The sequence below is a fragment of the Lissotriton vulgaris genome, chromosome 7 (assembly GCF_964263255.1).
Source record: "Lissotriton vulgaris chromosome 7, aLisVul1.2, whole genome shotgun sequence".
In the NCBI taxonomy this organism is placed as follows: domain Eukaryota; kingdom Metazoa; phylum Chordata; class Amphibia; order Caudata; family Salamandridae; genus Lissotriton; species Lissotriton vulgaris.
Window position 1 is genome coordinate 1,721,798,303 of NC_141695.1, and position 8,073 is coordinate 1,721,806,375.

The 8,073-nt window shown below is 56.0% G+C and overlaps 1 protein-coding gene across 1 annotated transcript in view; it reads right to left on the reverse strand.

Annotated features, from left to right (window-relative positions):
• The window catches only part of GNB3 (G protein subunit beta 3), a 100,044-nt gene extending 98,293 nt beyond the window's left edge, over nucleotides 1–1,751 (reverse strand). Inside the window, exon 1 of the mRNA XM_086932927.1 lies at nucleotides 1,600–1,751. The gene's annotated coding sequence lies outside the window, so the exon portion shown is untranslated. The remainder of the gene's footprint in view (nucleotides 1–1,599) is intronic.
• Nucleotides 1,752–8,073: the final 6,322 nt, after the last annotated feature.

Genomic DNA, 8,073 nt, shown 5'->3' on the forward strand with positions numbered 1-8,073 from the left:
AGGCCGAAAGACAAACTCAAGAAGAATGCCAAAGAGTGAGGAGAGAGATTGGCACTTCCTGACAGAGAGGGGCTGGAGAGAGAGAGAAAGGCTTTAAGTAGGCCGGGTCTTGCCGGTGCTCAGCTCCGGCAGTTCCAAAAAGCTAGTGCTTAGACGGGTCCCTATCGGGCTCTTCCTTTTTGCCCTCACCCTCAGGGTGAAAAAAACTGTCCAGCGGGGCCACCCTTCACTGCCTCTGATGTAACTTCAAAGAGACTCGGTTTCGTTCTTTCACAGTCTCAACATTTCAGAACCAAAGCATCTTCAATGTTATACACAACAAAGACGAGTTGTTGCTTATTTATCTTATGCAATTAACAACCATTGGCAAAGCCAATAGTCCTGACTTGTAGTAGGTATGATGTCATATATCTGGATGCAATGATAGAAACAGCAAAATCCCAGTCGGGTGGCACACTATGCTATGCACAGACTTTTAGTTTACTTTTTAAGACACACCCTAATTGCATCGGACACGCCCCTTTGGGACCCCCCAGTTTGTTCATCACACTCAAAGCCCTGAGAGAGAGACTGGGGGTGTTGCACAGGGAGAGGGGGACACCTAGGACCCGGTAATAAAAAGGGAATACTCGAATAAGAAAGGGGGTGTGCTCAGGGAGTAAAAAGAGGGGGTTTCTGGACTTAGAGGGAGACCCCCAATACCGACGGGGACCCCGGCAGCCTAGACAGAGAGGGAAGCTCGGGTGGGCGGGGAGGGCGGCGAGGAGGACTTTGGGGCAGAGAGTGACACTTGGGGGGGACACAGGGAGGGACTGCATGGGACAGATATGGAGACAGTGACGTAACACAAATGATGCAGCCCCCCCCCCTTAGAATGTATATAAAACTTTGCAAATAAATAAATAATGAGGTAACCCCTGATTCTGCTAGATCTTACAGACATTCATTGTGGCCTTGGGCAGAATGGGCGCCCCCTAAAGGTTTGGGGCGGGCGGGTGGTCCGCAGGGGTTTGCGTTACAGCCCTGGGGGGCAAAAGTGACAGTCCGGGACCTGGGAGAGGGGAGGCGGGGGGGGGATGTAGAGGTGGGGGCAGGTGGTAAACGGAGGGAGAGGCTTTGGGGCAAGGGTGGAAGGTGCGAGAGCGCGGTGGGGCAGACTCGGGGACAGAAAGGGGCCCTGCACTAGAGCCGCCTTTGACTCTGTCCGGGTGGGCGCGTAACTCAGGCTCCTGCAGCCCCAGCAAAAGTTCCCTTCAATGGCCATTGATATACTTTGACCTCACAAGGATTAAAGGGTGAGACAACCCTTCCCGGTTTGAATCTGTAACTTTAAGGTTACATACTTTACGGCATTGGTCCTATTAACCAGCGGAATTACCTTATTATGTTAAACGGGATTGGCCACATATATCTGCAGCAGGCGAATGAACCAGCGGAACTACCTTATTTTGCTAAACTGCACTGACCGCACATATCTGCATCAGGCGAATTAACTTTGGAACATATTTATTTTGTTTACCACCATTGACGACACATATCTCTGCAGCATGCGAATTAACCTCCTGAGCTAGCTCAGCTTGGAGCATTGCCCCGTCTTACCTGAATTCGAGGAGCCCGACTCTTCCCCGTTTATTCCAGGGGCCTCGTGACAGGCGAGGGGTGCAGGACAGCCCCGGAGAGACGCGCTGGGAGCCACCGGAGAGACACTCTGGGGAGATAATGCCTCCCCGGCCGCAGAGTCCCAAAGAGGATTGGAGTTTACAATGCAAAGCAGGTGGTGGAGGGAGGGGGTGGAGGGAGGGCGGGGGCGCCACAGCATCCTCGGCTCACGTGCGCCACAGACACCCGTGGCATTTGACAGCCAGCGCCAGCGCAGAGGCAAAGGAGTGAGTGCACAGAGGGAATGAAATCCCACGTGTGATCCTGTGATGGAGCTGCTGGTGTGTGAGGGAAGCTTGCATTGCTGCTGCCTGTGAACCTGTGATGGAGCTGCCGGTATGTGAGGGAAGCTTGCATGGCTACTGCCTGTGAACCTGTGATGGAGCTGCTGGTGTGTGAGGGACGCTTGCATGGCTGCTGCCTGTGATTCCATAATGGAGCTGCTGGTGTACGAGGGAAGCTTGCATGGCTGCTGCCTGTGATGGAGCTGCTGGTGTGTGAGGGAAGCTTGCAATGCTGCGCATGTGAACCTGTGATGGAGCTGCTGGTGTGTGAGGGAAGCTTGCAAAGCTGCTGCCTGTGAACCTGTGATGGCGCTGCTGGTGTGTGAGGGAAGCTTGCAATGCTACTGCCAGTGAACCTGTGATGGAGCTGCTGGTGTGTGAGGGAAGCTTGCAATGCTGCGCATGTGAACCTGTGATGGAGCTGCTGGTGTGTGAGGGAAGCTTGCAAAGCTGCTGCCTGTGAACCTGTGATGGCGCTGCTGGTGTGTGAGGGAAGCTTGCAATGCTACTGCCAGTGAACCTGTGATGGAGCTGCTGGTGTGTGAGGGAAGCTTGCAAAGCTGCTGCCTGTGAACCTGTGATGGCGCTGCTGGTGTGTGAGGGAAGCTTGCAATGCTGCTGCCTGTGAACCTGTGATGGAGCTGCTGGTGTGTGAGGGAAGCTTGCAATGCTGCTGCCTGTGAACCCATGATGGAGCTGCTGGTGCGCGAGGGAAGCTTGCTCGGCTGCTGCCTGTGATTCCATAATGGAGCTGCTGGTGTACGAGGGAAGCTTGCATGACTGCTGCCTGTGATGGAGCTGCTGGTGTGTGAGGGAAGCTTGCAATGCTGCGCCTGTGAACCTGTGATGGAGCTGCTGGTGTGTGAGGGAAGCTTGCAAAGCTGCTGCCTGTGAACCTGTGATGGCGCTGCTGGTGTGTGAGGGAAGCTTGCAATGCTACTGCCAGTGAACCTGTGATGGAGCTGCTGGTGTGTGAGGGAAGCTTGCAAAGCTGCTGCCTGTGAACCTGTGATGGCGCTGCTGGTGTGTGAGGGAAGCTTGCAATGCTGCTGCCTGTGAACCTGTGATGGAGCTGCTGGTGTGTGAGGGAAGCTTGCAATGCTGCTGCCTGTGAACCCATGATGGAGCTGCTGGTGCGTGAGGGAAGCTTGCTTGGCTGCTGTGTGTGATCTTGTGATGGAGCTACTGGTGTGTGAGGGAAGCTTGCAAAGCTGCTGCCTGTGAACCTGTGATGGCGCTGCTGGTGTGTGAGGGAAGCTTGCAATGCTGCTGCCAGTGAACCTGTGATGGAGCTGCTGGTGTGTAAGGGAAGCTTGCAATGCTGCGCCTGTGAACCTGTGATGGAGCTGCTGGTGTGTGAGGGAAGCTTGCAAAGCTGCTGCCTGTGAACCTGTGATGGAGCTGCTGGTGTGTGAGGGAAGCTTGCTTGGCTGCTGTGTGTGATCTTGTGATGGAGCTACTGGTGTGTGAGGGAAGCTTGCGTGGCTGCTGCCTGTGAACCTGTGATGGAGCTGCTGGTGTGTGAGGGAAGCTTGCGTGGCTGCTGCCTGTGAACCTGTGATGGAGCTGCTGGTGTGTGAGGGAAGCTTGCGATGCTGCTGCCTGTGAACCTGTGATGGAGCTGCTGGTGTGTGAGGGAAGCTTGCGTGGCTGCTGCCTGTGAACCTGTGATGGAGCTGCTGGTGTGTGAGGGAAGCTTGCTTGGCTGCTGTGTGTGATCTTGTGATGGAGCTACTGGTGTGTGAGGGAAGCTTGCGTGGCTGCTGCCTGTGAACCTGTGATGGAGCTGCTGGTGTGTGAGGGAAGCTTGCGATGCTGCTGCCTGTGAACCTGTGATTGAGCTGCTGGTGTGTGAGGGACGCTTGCGTTGCTGCTGCCTGTGAACCTGTGATGGAGCTGCCGGTGTGTGAGGAAAGCTTGCATGGCTGCTGCCTGTGATGGAGTTGCTGGTGTGTGAGGGAAGCTTGCAATGCTGTAGCCTGTGAACCCGTGATGGAGCTACTGGTGTGTGAGGGAAGCTTGCAAAGCTGCTGCCTGTGAACCCGTGATGGAGCTGCTGATGTGTGAGGGAAGATTGCATGGCTGCTGTGTGTGATCCTGTGATGGAGCTGCTGGTGTGTGAGGGAAGCTTGCATGGCTGCTGTGTGTGATCTTGTGATGGAGCTGCTGGTGTGTGAGGGAAGCTTGCATTGCTGCTGCTTGTGAACCAGTGATGGAGCTGCTGGTGTGTGAGGGAAGCTTGCATGGCTGCTGGTCGTGCACCCATGATGGAGGTGCTGGTGTGTGAGGGAAGCTTGCAATGCTGCAGCCTGTGAACCCGTGATGGAGCTGTTGGTGTATGAGGGAAGCTTGCAGTGCTGCTGCCTGTGATGGAGCTGCTGGTGTGCGAGGGGAGCTTGCTTTGCTGCTTCCCATGATCCCGTGATGGAGCTGCCGGTGTGTGAGGGAAGCTTGCATAGCTGCTGCCTGTGATGGAGTTGCTGGTGTGTGAGGGAAACTTGCAATGCTGCAGCCTGTGAACCTGTGATGGAGCTGCTGGTGTGTGAGGGAAGCTTGCGTTGCTGCTGCCCGTGAATCCGTGATGGAGCTACTGGTGTGTGAGGGAAGCTTGCGTGGCTGCTGCCTGTGAACCCGTGATGGCGCTGCTGGTGTGTGAGGGAAGCTTGCAGGGCTGCTGGTCATGCACCGGTGATGGAGGTGCTGGTGTGTGAGGGAAGCTTGCAATGCTGCAGCCTGTGAACCCATGATGGAGTTGTTGGTGTATGAGGGAAGATTGCATTGCTGCTGCCTGTGATGGAGTTGCTGGTGTGTGAGTGAAGCTTGCGTTGCTGCTGCTTGTGAACCAGTGATGGAGCTGCTGGTGTGTGAGGGAAGCTTGCATGGCTGCTGGTCGTGCAACGGTGATGGAGGTGCTGGTGTGTGAGGGAAGCTTGCAATGCTGCAGCCTGTGGACCCGTGATGGAGTTGTTGGTGTGTGAGGGACGCTTGCGTTGCTGCTGCCTGTGATGGAGTTGCTGGTGTGCGAGGGAAGCTAGCGTTGCTGCTGCCCGTGAACCCGTGATGGAGCTACTGGTGTGTGAGGGAATCTTGCGTGGCTGCTGCCTTCCATGAACCCGTGATTAGCTGCTGGTGTGTGAGGGAAGCTTGCGTGGCTGCTGCCACCCATGAACCTGTGATGAGCTGCTGGGGTGTGAGGGAAGCTTGCATTGCTGCTGCCCGTGAACCCGTGATGGAGCTTCTGGTGTGTGAGGGAAGCTTGCGATGCTGCTACCCGTGAACCCGTGATGGAGATGTTGGTGTGTGAGGGAAGCTTGCAATGCTGACACCTGTGAACCTGTGATGGAGCTGCTGGTGTGTGAGGGATGCTTGCATTGCTGCTGCCCGTAAACCCGTGATGGAGATGTTGGTGTGTGAGAGAAAGCTTACATTGCTGCTGCCTGTGGACCCGTGATGGAGCTGCTGGTGTGTAAAGGATGCTTGCGTTGCTGCTGCCTGTGACCCCTTGATGGAGCTGCTGGTGTGTGAGGGAAGCTTGCGTTGCTGCTGCTCGTGCACCCGTGATGGAGCTGCTGGTGGGTGAGGGAAGCTTGCGATGCTGCTGCCTGTGAACTCGTGATAGAGCTGCTGGTGTGAGGAAAGCTTGCGTTGCTGCTGCCTGTGAATCTGTGATGGAGCTGCTGGTGTATGAGGGAAGCTTGCATTGCTGCTGCCTGTGATGAAGCTGCTGGTGTGTGAGGGAAGGTTGAGTGGCTGCTGCCCGTGCATCCGTGATGGAGCTGCTGGTGTGTGAGGGAAACTTGCATGGCTGCTGCCTGTGATGGAGTTGCTGGTGTGTGAGGGAAGCTTCCAATGCTGCAACCTGTGAACCTGTGATGGAGCTGCTGGTGTGCGATGGAAGCTTGCGTTGCTGCTGCCCGTGAATCCATGATGGAGCTATTGGTTTGTGAGGGAAGCTTGCATGGCTGCTGCTTGTGAACCTGTAATGGAGCTGCTGGTGTGTGAGGGGCGCGTGCAATGCTGCTGCCCGTGCACCCGTGATGAAGCTGCTGGTGTGTGAGGGAAGCATGCGATGCTGCTGCCTGTGAACCCGTGATGGCGCTGCTGGTGTGTGAGGGAAGCTTGCAATGCTGCTGCCCGTGCACCCGTGATGGAGCTGCTGGTGTGTGAGGGAAGCTTGCGATGCTGCTGCCTGTGAACCCGTGATGGAGCTGCTGGTGTGTGAGGGAAGCTTGCAATGCTGCTGCCTGTGAACCCGTGATGGAGCTGCTGGTGTGTGAGGGAAGCTTGCAATGCTGCTGCCTGTGAACCTGTGAAGGAGCTGCTGGTGTGTGAGGGACACTTGCAATGCTGCTCACTGTGAACCAGTGATGGAGCTGCTGTGTGTGAGGGAAGCTTGCGTTGTTGCTGCCCATGAACCCGTGATGGAGCTGCTAGTGTGTGAGGGATGCTTGCATGGCTGCTGCGTTTGAACCCGTTATGGAGCTGCTGGTGTGTGAGAGACACTTGCGTTGCTGCTGCCGGTGAACCTGTGATGGAGTTGCTGGTGTGTGAGGGACGTTTGCATGGCTTCTGCGGGTAAACCCGTGATGGAGCTGCTGGTGTTTGAGGGACGCTTGCATTGCTGCTGGCAGTGAGCCTGTGATGGAGCTGATGGTGTGTGAGGGAAGCTTGCATTCCTTCTGCCTGTGAACCTGTGATGGAGTTGCCGGTGTGTGAGGGAAGCTTGCATGGCTGCTGCCTGTGATGGAGTTGCCGGTGTGTGAGCGAAGCTTGCATGGCTGCTGCCTGGGAACCTGCGAAGGAGCTGCTGGTGTGTGAGGGAAGCTTGCAAAGCTGCTGCCAGTGAACCTGTGCTGGAGCTGCTGGGGTGTGAGGGAAGCTTGCGATGCTGCTGCCAGTGAACCTGTGATGGAGCTGCTGGTGTGTGAGGGATGCGTGCAATGCTGCTGCCCGTGAACCTGTGATTGAGCTGCTGGTGTGTGAGGGAAGCTTGCAATGCTGACACCTGTGAACCTGTGATGGAGCTGCTGGTGTGTGAGGGAAGCTTGCATTGCTGCTGCCTGTGAACCCGTGATGGAGCTGCTGGTGTGTGAGGGAAGCTTGCAAAGCTGCTGCCAGTGAACCTGTGATGGAGCTGCTGGTGTGTGAGGGAAGCTTGCAAAGCTGCTGCCAGTGAACCTGTGCTGGAGCTGCTGGTGTGTGAGGGACGCGTGCAATGCTGCTGCCCGTGCACCCGTGATGAAGCTGCTGGTGTGTGAGGGAAGCATGCGATGCTGCTGCCTGTGAACCCGTGATGGCGCTGCTGATGTGTGAGGGAAGCTTGCAATGCTGCTGCCCGTGCACCCGTGATGGAGCTGCTGGTGTGTGAGGGAAGCTTGCGATGCTGCTGCCAGTGAACCTGTGATGGAGCTGCTGGGGTGTGAGGGAAGCTTGCGATGCTGCTGCCCGTGAACCTGTGATTGAGCTGCTGGTGTGTGAGGGAAGCTTGCAATGCTGACACCTGTGAACCTGTGATGGAGCTGCTGGTGTGTGAGCGAAGCTTGCATTGCTGCTGCCTGTGAACCCGTGATGGAGCTGCTGGTGTGTGAGAGGAGCTTGCATGGCTGCTGCCTGTGAACCTGTGATGGAGCTGCTGGTGTGTGAGGGAAGCTTGCATTGCTGCTGCCTGTGAACCCGTGATGGAGCTGCTGGTGTGTGAGAGGAGCTTGCATGGCTGCTGCCTGTGAACCCGCGATGGAGCTGCTGGTGTGTGAGGGAAGCTTGCATGGCTGCTGCCTGTGAACCTGTGATGGAGCTGCTGGTGTGTGAGGGAAGCTTGCAATGCTGCTGCTTGTGCCGTGCATTGAAAGGGCAAAAAACTGCCAGGCAATGGATGGAATGCTCGAACGAATCCACTGCTCATAGGTTGCTTGTGTTCAGTGCTTGAAATGGAAAAACAGAAGTGCAGGTACTCTGTCCCAGAGTCCCTGCTTGTTTCTGAGAAGTGCTGGCACTCTCCAAGTAAAAAAACTACATCTCTCTTGAGAAGTGCCAGTACACTCCCTCTCAAAATAAAAAAGTGGCGGTTCCGCTTATCGGACAGTATCGGCCCATTTAAAACACTGCTTGTGTTGCAGTTGAGGGAGGACCT